We start from the raw sequence: 25,222 nt of genomic DNA, 5'->3' as shown, positions 1-25,222 counted from the left end.
TTGGAGTATTTAACACATACTTTTTTGTATTAGTTTCGGTACCATGACTCTGTTGAATAACAGGAGTTGTCTTTGATAGACCAACATGATCCGTATATATAGAAATCACCATCACTATATAAAAAATTTTTTTTTGTTGTAAGAAATGGATTTTGTGACATTGAGGCATGATAGCGAACATGTGTCTACCATATCTCGCAGAATACACTTGAGCGGTACGCTCACTTTGTTTGCAAATTGGGCGTGACTTTATATTTAAATAGAAACTACATCGCGGATAGGGTTGCCCAGCTCATTTCGGTTTTCTCGTTCAATTTACACTGATAAAGAGATATACTATTGGAAAAAAAAGCAAAATGTTCATTGTCTGACAATCTAGGACAATAAAGTTATGTGGACTTTTTATCTTTCATCTCAAGATCGGCCGTATAATGGTTACCAAATTGGAATGGTTAAACGGGACCCGTTCCAAAATGGTGCTGACTAACCATAGTAAGCAGTCCCCTTTTCCTGTCTATTATCTAATTAGTGAAATCACACCCACTGGCCGTACGTTGTTGTTTCTATTGGCTAAGCACCAATATATCAAGTCGAGCCCTAGAAGGCGTATACTTGCTGCCGTTCCTCGTTTGCCGGTTTACTCGAAGGACTGTCCGTTTCAGAACAACTTATGCTAAAAGAAATTCATAAAGAAGGTAAGCTCTCAAGCGTGCACAAGTATCAGACACTACAACGGTTTTGGCCGTTGCGATTTATGAATTGTAGAACCAATATAAGTGTTTTTTCCGTTATGTTTTGATTTCTCTAGATACCACGACGTAGCATCTTTGTTGATTTTCTGCCCCGAAGTTGACCCTCTGCATAACCTAACAAAAGGTCAGCCCTTACAATCTTTAAATACTACATGAATCCTAATTTGAACGAGCTTTCCATCGTTCGTAAATAGGTTGAGCACTAGATTATAACAGCGGTCATTTGGAGCGTAACCATTATTACTTAGCGTGCATCTTACAAACAGCGTAATTAAAATGTTGTTTGTTGGTCAATACATCGATTTCTCTATTTTTAAATGTCCTTTTCAACGAAGACATAGTAATTGTCAGCACAACTATTTAAGAGCTAGTACCACCATTAAGTAGGTGTCATTTGTCATATGACCGCTCTTATTTTGGCGGCTGCCGACACATTAAAAATTAACATCGTTGGACAACATTATGTGCAGCTATTATTCATAGAAAAACAGACTGCTGAAATCTGATTTGTTCTTTTTCTAGCAACAAAAGAAAGGGGATCTCTCATTGGCTTTTTGACTCAATCTAAAACATTCGGACTTTAGTTTTGTACCGTGACAGTGCCTTTGTCAAATAACCGTGACCCGTGGGGAGGAGTAGAAAGACCTTTTTCCCGACAATCAGGTAACGGAACAGGGCGTTCATTTAGTCGACGTAATTAGCCTGTTTGGTCGTGAGCTATTTAACAACAGTCCTTTGTATCTTCTTAATAAGGAAATTTCGAATTACTAAAAACCATGATGGGATGTCTCATGTGTGACGGGGAACATTTATTTCTCTAGAAAAACAAGTAAGCCCACTTTCCATTTATGACACATGGACATTAATACTGTACAAAAAATGACCATTTTGGTCACACACTTGGTGTTCTAATATTTGACTGGTGTTGGTACTTGACGTACTACTTTCTCTATCCTTTCGAGCAACTGTCTTCAGCCTAAGCAAGGTCACAAAGTATGTCTCTCTGCATGTAACATACTATCTGGGTATGCCTAAGGATGTGTAATCAGCAGAATGACAACAGCAACATCTCTTGTTGATGACTTTCTCTTATTCTCTCTCTTGAATTTTCTACTCCTCTAGATAAAGGCTAATGTTCATTGAGTGATCACCTAACATGTGAAGAAATTCTTCCTTTTAATACTAATAGGGAAGATCAGGCCGTTTATTTATGATATTTTATGTATGTGTTGTTTCAGGTCTTCCTTGGGCTTTATCGTTTTTGAATATATTTCTGGTCCTGATGAAGGTGGCACCATTGCCATCGAAACGCGTCGACCACTGACCTTTGACATTAACATCCTGCTTTTGCAGTTGTCTCATTAATTATAGGAGATAATTATGTATTTTATGCTCCAAATGTCCAGTATATGATAAAACTTCTTTCTTCTGTTGATTCTGATAGATGTATGAATGTGGAATGTGTTGGTATGTATGCAGATGAGATTGTATGAAGTTATAATGATTTTTCTTTGTTATTAGTGTGCCCTAGGATTTCTGTTTATATGATGCACTATCACTGATATGAATCTAGCCAGTGATTATTAAATATTATTTAAATGTAAAAAAAGAAATGTATTAAGCTGATCTAAGACAAATTGAAAAGGGTAAATAATAAAAATCAAACTATCAAAAATTTATAAAAAAAATATTCTTTTGTGTGTTGCATCACTGTTTTTAGGCCTGCTTTTCCTTGATTGCAATTAAATTGTTTCGCTTTAAAAAAAGAGGTCGCGAGGGAAGCTTTACTATACGTTAGTGTTTATTTCCCCTTTTTCCCTGACCTGAAGTACAATTTAAGGGGGTCCCATATTCTTTGCCATGCCATACGTTCTGGCCAGATCCTTCACTGTTGCTCCTTTTCACTTCAAAAGCAGACTTTTCCCTAGATTTTTGCCCACTGTGTTGGTATTCGTGCAATAAAATGCTATACCACAAACCGTTTATAGCATAAAATGCCACTTTAAGACAGGTTTGTAGTTGTCAAGTAACTCCCATAGAAATACATTAAAAAAATTAACAAAACTAATGCATGAAAAATTCTGACCTCCTTTGGCCTTAAACTACTCCAAAGTATAAATATTCCCCCAAACAATTTACCTTACCCTGAAACTGTGTTATTTCGTTCTTTTTATCTTTCCTTGCATTCCCCAGTATTTTGCCCTCCCAATAGCATATCACTGGGGTAGCGTGGTGAAAAAAAAAAAAAAGCATTGGCATAGCCAATAGGTCTCGCCTTTGGAACCTTGTAAGTAAAAAAAACAACTGAAGTGTTAGACTTCACGTTTAGATTTACTTCGTATTTAGGATGCAGTAAATATAAACGTGAAGTCTTACACTTCTGTTTGGTTTTTTTACTTACAAGGTCTCAAAGGCGAGACCTATTGGCTATGCCAATGCTTGTTTTTTTCTGTTTTTACAAAGTAACAAACTTGTACTATGAGATCAGATCGCCCGAGGGGATCAACACAACACGCTTTGCATGCTCATTTACAAAAAAGGTGAAAGGTCTCAAATAAAATGGAAACCCGTTCTCAAAGAGATATGTTGCATGGTAACAAAATGGATTATGAAGAATTGCCAGCCAACAATAGGTCTTTGTCGAATCCACAGTGTGCCTTAACTGCTGTGGATCTAATTCATAACCCAACTTCCGCCTATGGGACTCACTTTTCTCAGCCCAGTATTACAAAGACAAAGCCCAATGTGAAGCTGAGGAGATTCCACACACACCTGAATCTACTAATATGTGTCTCCCAATAGTGCAGACTGTCTGTGGTGGTGACCTACCCTGGAGTGAAGAAACAAGGGAATTTTAGAATCAGTCAGTTTCTCCTATTTCCTTAAGCTGAAATGTGTCAGATTTAAAACACATCCCATATGAAAGGGGGCATCCGCATGTAGTGGTAGCTAAATCTCAAGTCCATCACGTTCCTGAAGTTTTTCAAGTAAACACTCTGTCAGCCCAAACTACATTGTTGCACCAAAGTAATTGTGCTTTGCAGGAGGAAGCTAACCCCTGGGTTACAACTGAGTCTAATAAGGACTCAAATGATTGTGATGTCTCTGTTATCTGTTTGGATGAATTTCAAACTAATTATTGCCCTTCTGAACCTCGGTTGTCAAAAACTGTGAATGAGAGTGTCTACGAGACGCTAGAGCTATCTATAATCCAGTCACCAAATAATAAGATTATTTTTCATCCATTTGGTCTTGTGACGGTGAACAGGTTACTGATATTCACCCAACTTTAACCCCTTTAAAGAGTAAATCTATAAGCATTGATCAGGGACTAACAGAATTTAGTTCAAATAGATATTCCTTGAACTCTGCATACCTCTCATTCTTAGATAAATATGATGTTCCTACTATAATAGACAAGTGCTCAGCTAAGCAGCAAAGTATGGATAATAATGGAGAGTGGCGAAACCTGCTGAACACAATGGATGCAATAACAAAACTGACATACAGGTGGAATTATTAAATACATTAGCAGTTTATGTGGTGGGTAGGGATACAAAATTACATAACCTAACCAACTTGATGGTAAAAGCTCAGACTGATGTTAACATCCAATTATTCAAATGTACATGTTCACATAACCTGGATATAGTATCAGATCTCCCTACCATAGTAGGGTCTCTCATTGAAGAAGTAAAAAAAATAGCAATACAAACATACCCAGAACGAACATCAGTTTGTTGTGATGAACTGGGATTAGGTGTAATAAGTGCAGGCACAAAGACCCAACAGATTCAGCAAGATGTGTGTCCCCCCATAAAACTAGGGTGTCTATGGGGGATGTTGGGAAGTTGGAAGCATGTTTGGGTGTAGTCACTTCAGAAGATGAATGTCATGTAATGCAGGGAAAAGTTAAAGCTGAGATAAATTAGCTTGCTAACTCCTTAGGTTCAGGTGATATTTAAAATATTACAGATAGTCTTGGTGATGTACCAATATTTTCAAAAAGGGCAGAGAAAAGGTTGCATAAGGCCCGGAATGAAACCATGAACTCCACCATTTCAGTGGCCTCAGTGGCTAATCCAAGGGACTGTTACCCTATTTGTAAATTAGCCAATCAGAAATTCCAGGGTCAGGATTGTCCCCAAAAGAGTGCAGAATATTGCACTGACTTAATGAACCTCAATCTGAGGAGTGAGGTTCAGCACTCTGTAAGGGGAATTAATAAAGAGCTGCCGAATGTCGCAGATACGGTGACCTTTGATATAGTTGGCCCTAATAATCGAGCTGTTGCTAAGTTTGACAGTAAGTCTCAGATCTGGAGTGATATTAAGCAGATGACGGGAAATGCAGGAAGAGAAATAGTTTGTCATCAACAACTGAAGAGAGAATCATTAGTACACAATGTGATTACACTCCTGCCCAAAGATGGTGCAACTCGCAATATGCTTGGGATTAGGCAAGCAGATATGATAAAAACCCTGCGTCACTCAGTCTAATTCCTTTTAAAGAACATAAAATTAACTATCTAGCTAATGATATCAAATCAGGCTTAATAAGATCCTCAAGTAATATATCGGAAAACAATACTTTTAATGGGGTGAAATTAGTTTTTCATCCTTTCTATGAATTTAGGGGCATTCATGACAGTCTTAATCGGGGCCTAATCCTGAAAATAATCTTAACTGTTCCTAATTTATCATTTATTAAAAACACTGATCTCCTGTCTGTGCAGTTTAAACAAATACAGCCCAATATATCTTGTGAGTCCACTATAACAGCTTGGACTACCAATGAAATAGTGAATGAAAGCCTAGACTTAAGTGCATATTTTATGGAATGTGGCATTTAGGTTGACAATGGCACCCCTTAAAAATGCCCCTCATTCCTAGAGGTATTAGCACCAAATGTGGAAAAAGAAAGAATGAATGTGGAAAGTAAAAAGCCAAAATCCATTACTTAGAGGTGCTGCTTGCCCATTGGGTAAATCATCTTGCAGTTCAGGCTTGCTGATTACTAATACTATGGCAGGAGTGCGTATCTGCAATTTGCTACCTAGAAATAATATGCAACTGCGGGATTGGTCTTGGCATCCAGCAACTCTTGCAAATGTGCATCAAGGAGACGAGAATTGAATTCTGCGTTTTTCAAATGGTAAAGATGCGCGAGCGAGGATATGTTCTTGGAATGTACATGGGCTGGCCCATCCATTGTCTGATCCATATACTATCCTATTCCTAAACTCATTTGCAATTCTACTACTCCAAGAAACGTGGAGAGGACTGGCGACACCTTTGTTTAGGTTTAATAAATTTAATCTCCCAGCAGTACACTCTAATAAATCAGGCTGTGCAAAGTGTGGGCTTTCATGCTATATTACTGCTGAACTAAATGTAACAGAAAAAGTAGTTGACTTTCAATTAGATTGGTAACAATGTCTTGTTTTGCGGTATAAAGGTTTAAGTTTGATAATACTTAATGTATATTTAAGTGCAAGGAAAAATAAGATTATCGAGTTGTATAACTTACATGATATCATGGCTCATTAATAATTCTGTATTCAGTAGCCAGATTTATAGTTTCTGGTGATTTTAATTTACATTTGGTCGCTTTAAATTCTGTAAATAGAAAGATTAATTGTATTGCAAAGGAGTTTTGTGATGAAGAGTACCAGCTAGGTTTTATTCTGCTAAAAAAAAAATCCAGGTATCTACCTTCTTTTAAACATTCAAAATATGGTTCAATCATTGATTATACTTTTAATTCAGAAAATTAAAGCCAAAAATTGATAGAATACCGGGTGACACTCTGACTTGAGAGTGATCACAACCCACAGATAGTTATACTACACATGCCAATAAATTATAATATTGGATCTAGAGAACTTTGAAACATGACCCATTCTTCAAATAATCTGAAAAGACTAATTCGACATATGGATAAACACAAAGAAACAATCCAGACTGCAAAAGCAAAAAAAAAGGATAGTGACCAGTGCAAGGAGGGGGTAGGTTATATGATTAATAAATGGGATTATATAACAACATCCCTGGTTGGAAAAGTTTCAATATGAAACCATAAGAAAACTAATTTTATATCAAGCTCTTCGAATAAATGGTTTACTTCCTAACTATGCAAGCTAAAACAATTACTTAATAGAGCTGTACAAGTGGCGTACTCACATAGATACCAGCAATCCTATTACGTGTATAAGGACAAAATGAAGACACTAGGAAGATCTTATAAACTAGAAGTTTGGGTGGCTAAATCATATTACCAAACTGGGCTTTGAAATAGCTTCCTACATGCGTTGAAACAAAATAATGTAAAAAAGTTTTTGGAAATGGGCAACAATCTAGAAAGGGGAATCAGTACGGCCTATTGCATTAACATCACGGAAACTGAATGGGTAAATGTTATAACCAATCTGTAAGGTATAGTTTACCCAGTTGTGAAAAAGCAAGATATGTGTTATATTTATGAAAAAATTAGTAAACAAGCTACTGAGACAGAGAATGGGGCGAGCCTGGGTTGAAAAATATTGGTAAATTTAGCGACAGTAGCCCTGACTTGAAGAATGATCTGGATAATACAAGTTGTAATGAAATATCTACTCTTCTATGTGGTCTTCGTTAAATGGTGCTCCTGGTCCTAATTGTCTACCCAATGCCTTGTACCGCGCAGATATTGATATGTGGGCTGAAATATTAACCCCATTGTTTAATGAGGTATTGGAATAAGAAATTGTGCCTGTATCATGGCAAGGTAGCATTCTGCAGCCCATTTATAAAAGCAGACCGGTTAGCAACCCTTCTAATTACAGGTTGATTTCCTTAACTGATGTCGCGCTCAGGTCTTTGCCTCACGTCTATTGATAGACCTGGAGAAATGGCCATCACATCAAGGTATAATTCCACTCAAACGAACAGGTTTTCGTAAGGGTCAATCTAGAATAACCCATTTGTTGGCCCCAACTCTATTAGCAGAGTGGGCACTTATAAAAAACAGAGTCTGTACATTGCCTTTATAGACTTAAATGCAGCTTTTGATTCAGTTTCACGTGATTTATTATGGAAAAAACTGGTAGGCTGGGACATTCCACTGAACTTGATAGAGGCCATAATTGTGTTGTATACTAATACTTGGGTACAGGTTAGACTGGGTGACAGTGGCACTTTATCACAAAAAATTTAAACCTATAATGGCTTAAAGCAAGGTTGTGTCCTCGCACCCTGCCTTTTTAATCTATTTTTATCAAGACTTCTGCAGTACTTGGATTCTGTTAATGCCCATTATGGGAGGTGCAAATTAATTATCTTCAATATGCAGATTATACTATTCTGTTGAGTCAGACTCCTGTAGGTCTTCAAAGATTGATAGACACCTTTGATAATTATATATTCTATGAATGGCCTGTAACTGAATGTGAAAAAAAACTCAAATTATGAAAATTGGTTCAGCAAAATTAAAGACTAATTCATGGAGGGTCAGAGGCAGGCCGATTGAAGTTGTAAAAGTCTATAGATTTGTAGGTATTTTATTTGAAAATACAGTGTTTGAGAATCATTTTAAAGGTCTAAGGGCAAAAACTATAACTTTAATTCATGCTTTTGAATGCCTGCATAAATCACGGAATTGCCAATCATATGAACATCTTCTTGAAGTCATGAGAGCGAATCTCCAGCCCACTATTTCATACGGCTCAGCAATCACTAGGGGAAAGATGCAAAATTATTGGACCTGTTAGTAATCAAGGCTTATAAAGCAACATTTGGGATCCACAGGTCAGTGGGTGAAGCTGAAATAAGGATAGAGTTTGGTCTCCAAAGACAGTGTATGGTGTCGCAAGGGGTGTTTTTGAAATGTATGTACTCTATGTTTTAATCCGACCCGGCCTCTTTGGCGAACAATTGCTGGCTTGAAATAACTAAATCTGCTTATTCTGCTAGCTGGAGATCCTATATTTCAACTTGTTAAAATAATATTGACTTACAGAACGGGCTTAATGAATTAATTATGCACAATTATAAATTAATGCTAAAAAACAAATCATAATTAATTCTTTTAATGTGGATAAAACTGTCTAAGCGGCAAAAGCTCATGCATGGACTGTTATCAACTCATATCAGTCTTTGCGCACTCAGCCATACTTCAATGCCCACTTTTCTGCTTCTATAAAAAAACGCATTTAAAATTAGACTGGGATTAAACCCAACTAAGGAGGGCGAGCCCACTTGGATTCAGTAGTGGCCTAGTACCAACTGTAGATTTTGTGGTTGGCCACATGAATCTCTTTTGCATATAGTATGTGTCTGCCCAAATTTGCTTAAAATACGTTGCATATTTTTAAAACCTTTATTCTTGAGGTTTGGTGTAAGATCAGCACGTCAGGCTCCTATTTTAAGTATGTCTGGCGAGTCAATTCCGCTTCTATGTCAATTGATACAGTTTTTAGATGCTGTTGAAAAATGTTTGGGATTGATTACTTAAGGCATATTATACGTAAAATAAATGATTTTAAGAGAAATATTGAAAACATGAATTTATTTTAACTGCTTATCTTGCACATTACTGTCTATAGAAAGATTTATTGTCTACACTGCCATGGTAATCTATTAGAAACTCAAATAATAAAGATACTGATGCACCTTAATAGCCTGTCTGCAAAATTGAAGATACTGATGCACTTTCATATCGATAGTTTGCACAATTGAATAAATGTTTACAGCATTTTTGCACTTTAATATATAACGATCCAGTCCATGTTGTAATAGATTTTATGGATGATTTAAATATTGATTCTTAAGGTTAATTGGATTTTATTGTTTAACTATGAATCTAATTACACATTGTTGAGGATACCTGTATGGTTGTTTTATACAGAAGTTTACAACTGGTTGCATGATTATAACATGTCCAGTAATTATAACCTTGATTTATTGGTGCTTATTATCTTTAGGAATGTCATAATGTTTTATATACTGTTTTGTTCCTAAGATGTTTTAATTTCAATGATTTTTGTTAATCAAGCAATAAAGAATTTACCTTATCTTAAAAAAGCAACTCCATATACCTGGGCTGATTTTCTCCATTGAGCTGCAGCTTTAGGTGAGAGGTAGTCTAAGCAGGCGCCATATTAGGCCCATTAATTGTTATTTGCAGAATGACAATAGGGGTTCAGGAGAACGCCCATCATGTCGTGCATCTCCTTCCATCCCGGGCCTCAGAAGGTGTCAGTGAGCTTTTGAGAGAGGTGTGTATTTTGAGCAGTGCAATTAATAAGTAGTCAGTGTGGGAAGGAGCCTTTTGTCCCACACAGCAGGTCACAACAACTGACAGACAAGCCTCAGGTGCATGTTGTCAGCTTTCCCAGATTGTGGTTAGGAGTTTCATTCAAATAATGTGCAATGGAATTAGAGAAAAAAACAAGAAACACAAAAGTTTTAAATAACTTATAATTAGAAAAATATCTGACTAAAAATGGATAAGAAGAAATCACCTTTTTCGCCATTAATGGTTGTGAGCTGCAATTGTGGGCCACTTTTGTTTTGGGTGCCTGGGCCACGTTGTCATACCAATCCGACCCTGCTGACTGAGTTTTTGAATGAGACAGACCTAATGTTCAACATAAAATTGCTTTGCATGTTTATGTCATTCTGGGCGTGGCCAACAAACGTCCCACTTCCTACCCGGCTCATTCTAAAAGGAAGGGGCCATCTCATTTTTCTGCTGTTATGCATGGCAAATCTTAGCTGACTATGCTGGGGCTTTTCTTTTTTTTGCTGTTTTTAGGTCTCGCCTGATCCAGCGCATGCGCTCGTCTGGCGAGACTTTTTGAGAGAGCTCCAAAAAGTGCTACCAGGCCAGCCTAGAGCTACAGTGCATGTGCGCGGGTGCGCGCGCTGCGATTTTCCGGGATTACTTTCACTTGTGAGGCCGCTTTGATGTTTGATCGCGATCACTTTCGCGGCCGCAGGGCCGCTTGGCATAGCCAGTAGGTCTCGCTTTTGGGACCTTATAAGTATTTAGTTATGCAACTGTTGCATGGCTAAACACTTATAAGGTCCCAAAGGCGAGACCAATTGGCTATGCCAATGCTTGTTTATATAGCACTCTTTATTTATCTGAGCCCTTTCTCTTCCGCATACCCCATGACTTGATCACAGTTGTCATATTTTATCAGATTCCTTTAGTACCAGTCTGTAAGGGGTACATTTAATGCATTATTAGTAGCACGAGTCAGTGTCTTCACGTCTGCCGTCGACCGCCAGCTGCAGTGAGCAGGGAAAGAGGAGGAGGTGGACGCCGTATTACTGCCATGCACAGCTCCGAGGGAAACCAGCCGAATCCTCCGACGAGACACTGCTGTCTGCAACCCCCAACGGCCCCCTGCGACCCCGTCTACGGCTCCTGCAGCCCCCGCTGGGCTTTGTTTTGCTCCATTTCCAGTTGCCACTGTGGATTGAGGCGAGCAGAGGTGAGCAACTCGCTTTCGCATGAGTGAGCAGTGAGTAGGAGAAAGACGGGAGACGCCGAAATCGCCGAAACTACTACAACAAGCATTTACAATGCAATGGTCTCGGCATTGGTAAAGTAAGAGCTATTGGCATTGCTCATGACATTATTTTTGTTTATGTTTGTGTTTTTAAAACATTTAAAGAAACAGCATTGTCATGAGCAATGCCAAATAGCTCTAACTTTAACAATGCCGAGACCGTTGCATTGTAAATGCTTGTTTTGTAAAGTAACACGTGTAGTAAACCCTGCATGTAGCCCTTCGCGTTACATATCTAACAGACTGGACTATTTTGAGGGAACGCTTACAAGGAGATGTTATCTTCCTTTGCATTCTGTTTAATTATTACAATTCTTTCAGTAGCACTGTATGCGCCGTCAGAGTGCTAAGGAAAATGTGTTTTTGTTGGGGGAGGTGCTGAATGGCGCGGGTGGTCTGCAGAATCGTTGTTTTTGGGGAACACGATAAAGTTGCCTCCGCTGTCAGGCATTAAGTGGGATGAAAACACTGGGGGGGGGGCTCTCAGAGGGGCGTGGCCGATGTAATTAAAGGCGTAGCTTAAAACACGTAAACTGAAAATCTGTGTTCAGCATAATGTGCCACTGGACCGGAAATTTGCCAGGACAAGCCAGGACTATTGGCTTTGTCAATGGTTGTTAGTTGCATAAGACAAATAAGCAACAACTATGGCTTTGTTGTATAGAATATTGAAACGGCGTCAGTTCTGAAATTATGAGCCCGAAACAACTAAAACGAGTCTCTTTGAAGTTACATCTAAGGCAGGCACTGCTGAAGAATTAAGATTTATTTTTGTCGGTGAGGGCGAAGCGAAAACGGAGATCCCGATAGGGACTCGTCTGGGTACCCACTTTTTAGACACCGGCAGGACCTGGCCCAATTAAATTCCTGCCCTATGGCACTTAAATATGTATCCACTTCAGGGCTTCGCTGGGGCCATGCCCTCACCATCTCCTTACGCTGCTCTCCGTGTTCTTTCTCCGGCCCTCCCAATCTGCACTCGCCCCATGCTGCCCCCCCCCTCATACATCTGCCACTTGCTCATTCTCTAGCCCCGGCGCTGTGAAGGACAACAAAAAGGCGCGCTCAAATACAGTGCGTCGCCGTTTCAGATTGTATTTTTCAGCCTGTCGTGTGCTCCCATCAGATTGATGCGCAGAGCCCCAAGAGACCAGCAGAAAGTACAGATGCCCCCCCCTCTGCTAGTTCCCTAGACGTGTGATCTGACGGCTATAGTATCTTAAAAGCGGAGGCCCTTTGTGGTGAAGCTTTCCATCTGTCAATGCCCCTTAAGGGGTCACTGATGACAGCTGGTGTTGCGGCGCACGGGGTCAAACCAACCCTTTCGGCCTTCAAAGGTCGACATACTGAGTACTAAGACACTGGGTAGTAATAACAACAGTGCTTAGAAGCAGCGAAGGAATTGACCGCTACTCACAATCGGCATGATGCTGAAACTAGTCAAGTCGCACATAAATTACAAATAATATTTAATATTCACATATTACGATAGGACTGAAAGAGCACCGTCCTCCCCCCTCCCCCCCCCCCCCAATATATTATGTGATGCTGGACAGATCACTTTATTTTCTGTGCCTAGTTTCCTTATCTGGCAAAACTGTTATCGCTTAGATATTGCAAAATGCCGCCATTGGGCGCTGCACATTAGTTGCACATTTACTAAAAGGGGAGCGGGACATTTCACTGTTTAGGAAAACAGGCACCACTTTGCTATATAACGAAACAGACTCCATTTGCTATCAGCAGCCATTGTCAGGGTTGTAGTAATTATGCGGTAATGTAAATGCGGCGTTCTCTACATCATTATGGATTTGCCATACCTGCGACATAATTCACATTCTGCTGTACAATCAGCAGTTTCGATAAACATGGTTTCTATCTCAATCGATTTAAAAGTTACTGAAACCCAAGATGCCACTTACAAGGTTAACTGGTCACCTCCTAGAAGCTGATTGGCAAAACTATGAGCCGAATGTATAGCAATGAGGTGAAACTTCTGCCTAGACAATACTACGGTTTGTCACAAAGACAACAAAGCGAGATTATATTGACACAGAATGTGCCGCCTTCTGCTATATAATGCCGACAAGATTGATGCGGCAAATCCACTTTATATCAATGGCCCCGGCTAGAAATCTGAAACACATATACCACAAACGGTACTCTTATAAAAAAATATACTCCTAGAATGCGTCTAAAATGAATCACTCCTACAGACTACCGTGCATTGACACGAAAGCACAGAGACAGACACGTGACCTATCCCGATCTCGGGCTGTTGCCACATTACAGCCTCATAAACAATAGGACACCTCGCTCCAGTCCTGCAATCCTCGCCAGGTCTTCCAGCGTCCACGCTCCTTGAACACGCACAATTGTTTGCTTGCTCAAAGTTTGATAGAAACTTTAATCAGCTGATCACGCCTCTACTGTTTAAATATCTCATGTTGCAAAAGAAACCTTCGACACACCACACCTGGCTCGTCAATATTCAAAACAAGAAAATATTTATGAGGAAATCGCGAACGTGCCTATTTTTTATCGTCAAATGCCTTCAATTCTTTTGAGGATAATGAGAGATTTCAGTCAGCGAGTCGAAGCCTCTCCTGGTGTGCACCGTCCTAGACATTTCCCTGATTGGAGTTGTCACATGTTGGCAAGACAACAATAATGTGCGTCCTCTTTGTGCCACGAAGCAGCAACTCAACTAATTGGGCAAACGGGCATTATTCACGAGGGCGCTCCTTTTAGAATACCGTAGTGATGCAATGATGTTCATTTCGCGAATCCTGCCGTGTACATTAGATAAATTAGAACCGCACCAGAGGTGAGCAGGGTTGCACGCAGGGTCCAACGTGTGGCAGCACATGGATTGCCCGAGAGCAGGGGGAGAGGACGAGCACACCACTGCCTTTCTCCGAGGCGAAGCAGAAATGCCTCGGAGAAACGCAGTGGCGTTTTCGGATTCGGGGGCGTGTTCTCCTCTTGCCATTGGCTGGAGGAGATAATCAGAAAAGTAGAAAAAAACACGCCCCCGAATCCGAAAAGGACGGGGCCTGTTCGGAGTGACAAAGCCTCTTCTCCAATGGCTGGCCAGCATTCAAGAGGCCAGCCAATGGAGAAGAGAGGAGAAGAGGGGCGGGTTCAAGCCCCTCTTCTCCAAAACATTAAATCTCCGACTTCCGGTTCTGCCTTCGGCAGACCGGACGGTCCTCGACCTAAAAAGCTCACGGTTCACAGCCCCCACACCCCCCCCCGCCCTGCTAAAATTCCTGATTTTGTCACCGGGCACTGGCTCCAGGCACCAAGCTCCCTTAACGGGGGGCAAACGGACCGCAGTTCGGATCAGATTGGGCTGTAATTGAGCTGTAAATAGCCATAACAGGAGCGGCAGCGGAGGCCTGTTGGCTGCGTTCAGATCCCCGGTCCTCACCTGAACAGGGGAGCCGCGAGCAGGGAGTGCTGATGCAGCAAGCCGTGTGCCCGGCCATCAAACTGATCACCGCCACCCGTGAAACACAGCAAAAAGGAGCAAGCGGGCAGGAGTGAGCATCAGGAGCCATGAGTGGCGTGAGTGGTGTGCCGGGTCAGCGAAGGACTCCAAGTAGTTGGCGATTTGACCTTCGACCTTTGCACCGGGTGAGAAATTGAGATGCTATTAAGGCTGGAAGTGACACTGGGTAGTCAGCACCAAGTACGGAGCAAGGTAAGGAAAGGAGGAGCAGGGGGTGCTGAGCTTCTGTAGTATCCCCACCTGTCTTCCCTCGTTCCCCCTCGTTCCCCCTCATTCTATTTGGTTTGCTTGCTGCCCTGCGCTACAAGTTTGCTGCATAGGGGTGAGAGGCGTGAGAAGAGCCCAGCCACTGACAATAACATCACCACCCCCTCTTGAATGGACTGGATTGCTGGAGTGGGGTTTTCTTTAAAAATTGTATACCCTCTCCATTTTGCATGTTTACATTAATAAGAATAATTAATTAATAGTAATTGTACTAATTGTTTGCTGTGTGAATTGACCAACATTACTAATATAAGAAATACACGTGGGAATTGCATTTGCATGGCCTAATTAATACGTAAACTAAATTTCCCATGCATATTAATAACAGACAATTAGAAATTGCATGATTATATGTTGCTTTCGTGATGTATTCGTGATTTGTGCTTTATTAATGTGAATATAACCCGCATTAAGTGTTGCTTCTGCTAGATAAATACACACGCATATGGGTATTAGTAAGGGGATAACATTTTATTAGTCATTTCCATGTATTAATTACGTTTTTGTGTTTCTTTGCTTAAGTTGACCATTTGGTGGCCACAAAATGTCCGACATCCCTATTTGACGAACACAACTCCATTATGAAGGTCTCTGGGTGAAGTGCGCATGCGTCACCATCAGCAGCAGTGGCCTCTGGACGACCTTAATCTCGACTGTACCCACCAAGGACACACCGGGCTAACAGCCAGCTGCCCCGAAAAGAAACAATAAAAGTTACTTCAACATGAAATTATGAACTATACCTAAAGAAACATTTTCCGCGTGAGAATTTGGTGGAACTGATCTCATCAACCAATCACGAGTATTCAAAATATTGGTCGTTACTTTTTGGAATGTAATTTTACTATAAAAATGGTAGAATAGAGAGGTTGTGGAGCGAGACCCTTCAGAAGATTTTCGATTTCCTGACGTTATGCTGACGGAGAGGACGGTGACACTGCAGGACAGCTGTTTCCTAAGACTCTGACAGTATGAACTGATGACCAAGATTTTGACTTAGAGGACAACTTTAGCCAGAATAGGTAAATATGATGGTCTACTACTTGATTAAACCAAAGACTCGATTTTCAATTATTTAGATACAAATTTAAGATTTATTACAAAAACTGTGTTGGGTCGTTATTATGAAAAATTTATTTATGTAAATAAGTTATAGATTTTGTTATCACTCCAACCTGCAGCTAGCTGATCCATGGCCTATTCATGGGAGGAGTGCTAAAGGTGAAGTTTAGGCCTGAATAAATAGGGATATATGAGTACTTCCTTCCATTACAGCGAGTGGAACAATCACCTCCTTGGAAACAGGTTATTAGAAGGATGAATGTTGGTGTTATGGGCCCCACCAGCAAATGTAGTGATTGAGTGTGATCTATGATCTGTGACGAAGGGAGGGATTTTGCATTCCGCGCTGCATCAGGAGAACCATATGTAGAGCAGAGGCAGTGCTCAAGTGGAGTAGAACAGAGCAGAGCACTGCACTGATTCTCGCTGTTCTTCGCCTTCCTGCAGCTGCTCCCTGTCACAGAAACAAGGGTAGCTGAAAGCAGCAAGCAAGCAGTGAGTCCCGCTGGTCAGCGGGGTCAGGTTGACAACTGAATCTCTGAATCATTGAACAATCAATTGAGTGGAGGTGGAGGGGAGTGTTTCTTTCCCTGTCAGTCAAGTAAGCTGGCGCAAAATGTCTTCCAAAATATTACATTCTGGGCATGTACTTTCCTCATCACCAAGCCGTACAAGCAAATTAAGGAGATAATATAGTGGGACTACACATCTACAGCATCTTTGCCATAAATCCCACCCTGCCATCACTGGCTTCTTCTGAAAAATTCCCCTGACTGCTCCTGAAGAGGCAATATTGGGTCAAGAAGGTCTGTTTGTCAAGTCCCTCTTAGTAATGCCTCCCCCCCTGTCTATGGGGGACGCACGGGAAAACTCTTGTGGTCTTGTGGGGAGTCAGATAATGTCCTGTTAAGGGACCAGGGCCCAGACAAAATTAAGTGCAGAAGACAGCCTAAGCGGGCAGTCATCTGACACCTCTTTTTGCGCAAATCTGAGTCCTGATTCTCATGCAAACCATTCGATCCAACAGAGCCAGCAGAGCCAACAACACATTCCTTTGAACCAATTAAAACTAGAGCGCCCACCTGTTGGTACACCCGCCGCATTGGCCGCTGCCTTGGATGTAAAGTTTGGTCCGGAACATCTCCTTAACCAGCAGAGTCAGCAAATTACTTCCTTGAAGAGGGAAAAATCAAACTGTATGACTATGGGTGCATCTGTTTTCTCTCCGGAGGAGTGGGGAGCTGACAAGGGAACAAGTGATGATGGCGTGTCAGGGTGTGCCAGAGGATTCCCGAAGGACGCCAGGAGGGGTGTTTTTGCGATGGCTGAGAAGGCAAAGGTATGTGAAAAATGTAATCGAAAGGAAGACTTTACACTCCCAGATATTGATATTGAAGCTCAAACAAGGGGCTGGAGAGCCCCTCGCGATCATGCTGATAAGGACGGTTATCCAACGAGTAGATTCCAATTGTAAGCTCCTACCCTAGGCGTCTCTCTTTGCCTCTTTAACACTGTAGTACAAGTCACTTGATTGGTACTTCCTTGGAGTCTGCTTATGATGCTCATGATGTCTATGATGTATTCCTGCCCTGTTCACAACCCAAGCTGGGAAAAGAGAGGGATGGTGTGCCTTCGGAATATTTTGTTTGCATCAAAAGAATATTAAGTTCCATTTTGTCTTTATTGGAGAAATCTGTATTAATTTCAGATCATATGGTGGAAATGATTTCTGTAATGTTGTTTGAAGTGCAAAATGTAACAAAATTTGACACCATTAAACCCTCACCTAAGAAACCCACGCAAATGGAAGAACAGACAGATGTCAGACCTGTTTCACCTGTTTCCCAGGGAGAGTAAAGAGATGCGTCTGTGCAAGCAGGAATGCCTCTTTTCTTATTGCCCCCCCATTGAACCTTTGTGTAATCTTGAAAAGGAAGAGCTTTGCCTAAGCTCGCTTTTTGGGGAGTCTGAAGTGGGTCCCCCTTTGGGAAATGGCATACTAAAATCTTACCCTTTGTTAATTAAGGGTAATAAGGGAGGCAGTAGAGTCAATGAGAAAGATGAGAAAATTAGGGGTCAGGTTGGGCGAAAAGGCAGGGGAGAGACGGAGGTGGAGGCCCCAACCCCATCTGCCTTACAGACCTAACCCTGTAACTCATCAGTGAAAGCAGGATCAAAAGCAGGGACGAGGGGAGGTCCTGCAACAAACCTCAAAGGGGAAAATATGGAAAAGAAACATAAAAAGACAAGACTTTTTCCTAAAAGAAAAGTGTCAAAATCGTATTTTCCACAGATCCCAGATAGCCAGAGTTATGTACAGACTATAATGGAGGAGGGTGGTCCCAAACCGCCTGCTGAGGAGGGTGTTCACAGGCACCCCATTACAGCATATTTGTCACCTGACGGGAGACTGGGGGCTACTGGAACTGCAGTAACTCCTTTAAGTCTATAGTTGCAGTCTCCACAAGTGCCTCATTCTCTCCAGACTAGCGAGCTGGGCGATCCATACGGAAGGGGAACGCTAAAGGGAGGTGGGGCTCCGATTCACCAGACATGGTCCAGAGTTTTGGGGGCCAGAGTGGATGGTAACCTAGAGGTGGGGTCCCAAACACTGGGTAATTCACAGATGGGGTCGAATAGAACTCTTACAGGGACAATAGCATCAGATAATAGAAAGTCTGAGGTCCCAACCACCACCATTGTGTCGCACTTGACGATTAAGCCTAACGAGGAGGTACAAGCTGTTAGTCATGGTGATAGGGTGCCTCTATGGATTCCACCAAGAGATGCTGTAAAGAAAGACAATGTGGCGCAGAATGTTTCATCTCCCATTGTGAATTTCATTTGGCTATATGATAGTGAATCCTCTCCTATAAATAGAGGTTTCCTTCTCAAACTTTTCTCCGAAATAGAGGCACTAAAGTTGATAGAAAGTAGGGATATTTTAAACGTGAAGATTAACCTGCATGAGAATTTTTTTCCACTCTAGAGTTACCTTTTGCTCCCTGATTGTGGCCAATTTGGTTATGCAGAATTGTGAGCACTTCCTAAAAAGTGGGATATATAATTCAGTGTCCAAAAGCTTCGAGGGCCGGTAGTTCTGTGGTGTTAGACGCTATGGGCCCCGACTTTGAGTACTCTTTGGGTAATGCCAAAAATATTATGGTCTCATTAAACAAAAGGGGTCACTTAATAAATCTGGTGTCAGATGCCGTAGTTGACGATTGTGCCCAGTAGAGATGGGTAGCAAAAGCCCTGAATACCAACTGTCCGGTAGTAGAAAGAAGCGTTCCTTTGAGGTAGCCAGGGGGGGGGTAATTCTGTCTTGGAATATGGCCGGTTTGGGTCATAAAGAGGAAAAATTGACTGTGATGGCTTCTTTGTTTTCTCCTGTCACGCTAATCACTCCAAACGGGGACACGCTAGCGGGGGGGGGGGGGTCTCCATTTTGCTCAAGAATTCGATTAAGTGGAATCAGAAAGTCTTTCGCCATTCATCAAATCTCTGTATTTGTCTGAAGCTGGCATGTCTGGGAGAGTCTGGCAGGCCTACCTTCTTCCTGGTGGCAAATCTATATATCTCCCCTGGGAGAAATTTCGACCATCTGTTGAGCACACTCTTTTTATATATTCGTGAGATAGATACCATGGAAGAATGCCACTTAGTGGTATTAGTGGGAGGTCTACATGCGAAAATCTCCAATTCTGCATTGGAGATTTATGCCAATCCAGACAAAGAGGAAATTTGGCATATTCCTGACTCCTTACTACCGGATAAAATAAAAACGGATAAACAGGGATTTCTCCTGCTTGAAGTACGGATTTGGAAATGGGAGGGTGCCTGTTGATAAAATAGCATAATTAACTTTTCACTCTCATCATACACAAAGCCTATTGGACTAAGTGGTTGTCTCCTATCGAATGTTTGGGGCCTGTGAAAACCTAGCAGTCTCTCAGTCAGTGTAGATGGATCACAGCGTAATAGGTCTGACAATGGCCTTTAATCTACCCGCACTAAATCAAGGGAATTTGGGCCAGGGCTTGGTGGTTTTTAATAAAGCAATGGACGTTCCTTTTGGACGGAAAAAAATACCTCTGACGTTGGTGTGATAGTGAAGAAAACCTATGTTGAACAGCAGGGCCATGCTTATACTAATATTATATAGTTCTTTAAGGCCCAAATGAAGGAGATAAAAAAATGTAAGTTCTGAATCTACAGGTCCCCGCATGGTAAACCAGGGTACGCTTCGCTGAAAGTATTAAATGAAGAAATTACCCGTTTAGTCCGAAAACAACATTTACAATTTTCCACGGGCAAACAGAAGGAAATTAATTGCCTCAAGCGAGTAAGAAGTCGTTATAAACTCAGAGAAAAGAGAAGGGAGTTTGATGCCAAATGGATCGGGTTGAGGGAAGCCGCAAGAGCTAAAGATTAAAAAAAGTATTGGCACCTGCTAGCAGAATATTGTGACTCAAGAAAGAGGGCTCTCCCTATTCCGATCCCAGAAAGGGAGTGGGTGGATTATATCTTACTATTATATAAAGACAACAGTTCAGTACCTTTTCTGATGCCCGCCATAGAGGAGTCTTTTTTTCCGGAATATGGTCCACCGTCAAGGGATGAAGTAGTAGGTCACATAAAGTGTGCCAGAACCTCCGGCGCACAAGGACCGGACGGTATCCCGATCATGTTAATCAAAAAGGAGTCGGCTGCATGGGGAGCCTTTTTGGCGCCATTGTATAATTTTTGCTTTCAAATGATTAATATCCCTTCCTCTTGGAAGGGGAGTATTATAGTCTCTTTGTTCAAAAAGGGCCCGGAAAGTTTACCTACTAGTTTCAGACAGATTCCGCTGTTGGACGCATCGGGCAAATTATTCGCAAAAAGTATACTTTGTCACCTGCAGCAATGGGCCCATGACCAGAACATCTTACCACTAGAAAAGGCTGGTTTCAGAAAGAACCATGGAACCCTGGACAATATCGCAGCTGTCCAGACCATTGTAGAGAAATATGTTTTCTCACGAAGCATGCCAGTCTATACGGCATTCATTGATTTCTCCATGGCATTTGAGAAAGTGGATCATCAGATGCTGTGGAGAAAGCTTTCCCATCTTGGTATGCCTTACCACCTCTTGGGCCTCATAATAGAATTACATACAGACAACTGGTGTCAAGTGATGATGGGTGGCTCGCAGGGGTGATCTTGTAGGATTAAGACTTATAACTGGCTTAAGCAGGGTTGCCTGCTGGCCCCTTTTTTGTTTTTTTCTTTCTATATATATGATCTCCCCTGCACGTTAAACTCAGTGAGGGGGGATGCCCCTAGAATTGGTACAATGTCCATTGGTTCCTTATTATATGCAGATGATGTTGCAATTTTTGACTTAACTCCTATTGGCTTGCAACGTCGTCTGGACGCCCTAACCAAATATGCGGAAGGCCATTTTCTGAAAATCAATATTGCTAAAAGCAAAATTTTAGTCTTCTGCAAGAAAGGTCTTAGAATAAAGAAAGGGTATAAGTGGTCATTGGGGCATAAAGAACTAGAATTGGTTTATTCATATTTGTATCTGGGGAAGGTTTTTTCAAAAAATGGGCGAGATTCAGAGCATATTAAACTGTGGGTTGGTAAGGCTGCTACCCAGGCTGGAGCTTTAAATAGATTTAATAAAACCTGTGGGAGACGCCATTTTAGTCATGTTCTGTCAGTATTTAAGGTTAAAATTCCTCCTCCATTAACATATGCTGCAGAAGTACTGGATATGAACTATTGGCTCGCTTTTGATAACGCTGATGGTCGGTTTTTCCACCAAATTTGTAATTTAAACTCTCTGGCTGCCCCTCACGTTCTACACTTGGAATTCCGTCTGGTCTCTTCATATATTACATCCTTGTCAGCGGTCTTGAGGTGGGGGAATTCCCTCTTCGGGGGGGGATGAGGGCACCCTTAGGGCCGCTTTGAGAATGGACACTTTTGACAAATTATAGGATCACTCAGCTTTCTTTAGATCATTTCTTTACGCAAATGATTTTTTGGGCTCAGTTTAAATAGTGATTTACCGATGCCAAAGCCCACACTGAAGTTATTTTTAAAGAAGTCCGCAAGCTTGATTAGTATGACAACTGACACAGTTTTAAGCCAATCTAAATCCGGCTATGAGGTGGTCTGTGGGAGTGCTGTTGGGAATAGACCTCAGCCCTATCTAACATGGAATCTTCCACATGGGATTAAAAGGTTGATACTTCTTTTGAGAACCAACCTGTTGCCTTTGAGAGAAGTTACTAGTATATGGGAAAAAATACCAAGAGAGGAGAGAATTTGTGAATTGTGTTTTTTACAAAGGGCCAGGCGTATGTTTTTAAGATCATCATTTATTAAATTTAACATTCATTCTGCTCAGGAGGCCTGATCTTTTGTCTTGTCCCCATCAAATGAAATGGGTTGCCATAGGATATTTCAATTTTTAAAACATTTTTGACTATTTATTAGGAAAAATGTAAAAGTTCAGTTAGTATATTGTAACGTCTGATGGTTGCACATTGTCGAATTTTGCACTATATATAAAGTATGTCTTTTCCTCTTTCCTCTTTTTATTCTACTGGTGTACTTTAAAAAAAAAAAAACTCTTTTTGTATTGTATTTAAAGTATGTCTTTTTTATTGTACTGGTGTAATTTTGTGGTCCTCGGTTGGAGTTCCATAACAAATAAAAAATTTAAATTTAAACGGAAAATTGAAATATATAGCGTGAACTCTACCTGAAGACATGGGAGCGCTTTACATGAGCAGCAGTTACATTACACAAGGACACATTCATTTTTGATAGGCACGGGGAGATTAAGTGATTTGCTTAGGATCACAGGATGTTGAACCAATGCCTAGAGTCAAACCTGGTTCCCCAGGTTCCCCAGCTCCCCCAGCTTAATTGAAATGGAGAATATATGCATGACGATTATACAAAAGTCAGAACGATCTGCGGTCTTATGGAAACCTTGCCTGGGGTTGTTCGTTTCCAGATTCCTGGGGGTTACCTATCCCAAATACCTGAGAGTTCTTCGCCTTTCAGGGACAGACACAAGAGTGCAGGCAGCAGATGGGACGGCGACAGACAGAATGGAACTGTCTGGAAATGCAGAGATGACACGATACATATAGGTGCAAATACTGTCACCATAGACAGGCATGCAACACCCATTGGGCAGAATGGGCTTCAGCCCCCCGTCAGCTGCCATTTGGTGGGCTGCCCGGGCTGGAGTTGGCGCCTGCCAACCGAACCTTTAAGTAGGGTGACCAACCATCTGCAAATTTCAAGGACCATCCCTGATTTGGATCTCACGTCCGTTGTCCGTGATGATTCCTTTTATGGACCATTTGTCAGTCATTTTGGACATTGGGGAACAGCACTGTCCCCCTGCGAAAAGCCTCAACTCCCTGATGGGGCCATCTCTCACTCTTCCTTTCAGCACAAGAGCAGCCGAACCGTGTCCATTGCCATTCTGTGTGCCGGCTGATTGTCACACACAGAATGTCAATGGCCCGCCTGGGCTGTTAAAGCCTGTAGTCGGTCTCCTCCTGCCTCGGTCTAGGGCAGGGAATTCTGTTTTAACAGTACATTAAAAAAAATGTTGCACCTCACCTGATGGAAAAATTGTACAGAATCATTCAGTTCATATAAAGAAGCCAGCGAAAGAAGTTAAAAAGAAGGGGTTATGGGCTTACACAGTCTCATCATTTTAGAACTGAAGCATTGTCAATATTATATACAATGAAGCCATAGTTGCTGCCTTTTTATTTCATGCAACTAACAACCATTGACAAAGACAATAGTCCTGGCTTGTTGTAGATGTGATGTATTATATATCTGAATGCAAAAACAGAAATAGCAGAATACCAGTCACACTGTGCTAAGCACAGATTTTTAGCTACCATGTTTTAAGCATCACCCCTAATTACATCGGACACGCCATGTGGTGAGACCCCCACGATTTTTCAATCAACTTAAAGTCATGGAAACAACACCATGTCACAGGCGCCTCACATCCTGGCACTGTGCATCATTCATGACTCATGACTTCCAAGGTTTCAGATTGCCTTTGTGCAGGGGCATAGTTAACCCTCCCCCAGTAAGTAAGTGAAGAAATGGGTGAATGGTTAGCTGGATTGGTGAAGGGATGAATGGAGGAGTGAAAGGGTGAATTGATGGATAATGAGAGAAAAGATGGATGGATGAGTGGGTGGAAGGATATATGAGAGAAAGGGTAAATAAATAGATGTATTGGTGGAATTGTGGCTGTATGGGTGGAATAGTGGATGTATGGGTAAAAGGGTGGAGGGTGGGGAAAAGAGTGAATGAATGGGTAAAAGGGTGGATGGATGGATAAAAGGGTGGATGATGAGTAAAAGGATGGATAGATTAGTGAAAGGGTGGATGATGGGCGAGTGAAATTATGGATGGATTGATGAATTGATAAGTGAAAGGGTGAATGGATTGATGGATGAGTGAGAGGGTGGATGTAAGGATGGATGAGTGAGTGAAAAGGGAGGCTAGATAGGCAAAAGAATGGATGGATCAGTGAAAGGGTGGATGGATGGGAGAAAGGATGGATGTATGAGTGATAGGGTCAATGGATGGATGGATTCATGAGTGGATGAGTGGATGGACTGTTGGCTGGATGGATGGGTGAAAGGGTGGCTAAGTGAAAGAGGGATGGAGAGAGAAAGGGAGGATGGATGGATGAGTGAAAGTATGGATGGATGATTGACAGGATGGATGGGCCAATGTGAGTATGGATTAGTGAAAAGAAGGATGTAATGATAGATTATGGATAGGTTTGGAAATGGTTGAATAGGTTTCGATATCGATGGGCACAAAGATGGAAGGGCAGAATAAATGGTGAAAGACAGAATAAGGGATGAAAGAATGAATGAATACCACACCCCTGGGTGACTCAACCCACCATCCCAAACTGACACATGACATCAGGCAGCAGGCGCGAAACTCAGGCTTGAAATGCTCCTTCTGCCTACCAAAAAGTAGAAATTAATTTCTTGAATGGCACCGTGGTACCAC

The sequence above is a fragment of the Triturus cristatus genome, chromosome 6 (assembly GCF_964204655.1).
Source record: "Triturus cristatus chromosome 6, aTriCri1.1, whole genome shotgun sequence".
NCBI lineage: Eukaryota > Metazoa > Chordata > Amphibia > Caudata > Salamandridae > Triturus > Triturus cristatus.
Note: the sequence above shows the minus strand (reverse complement) of the source record.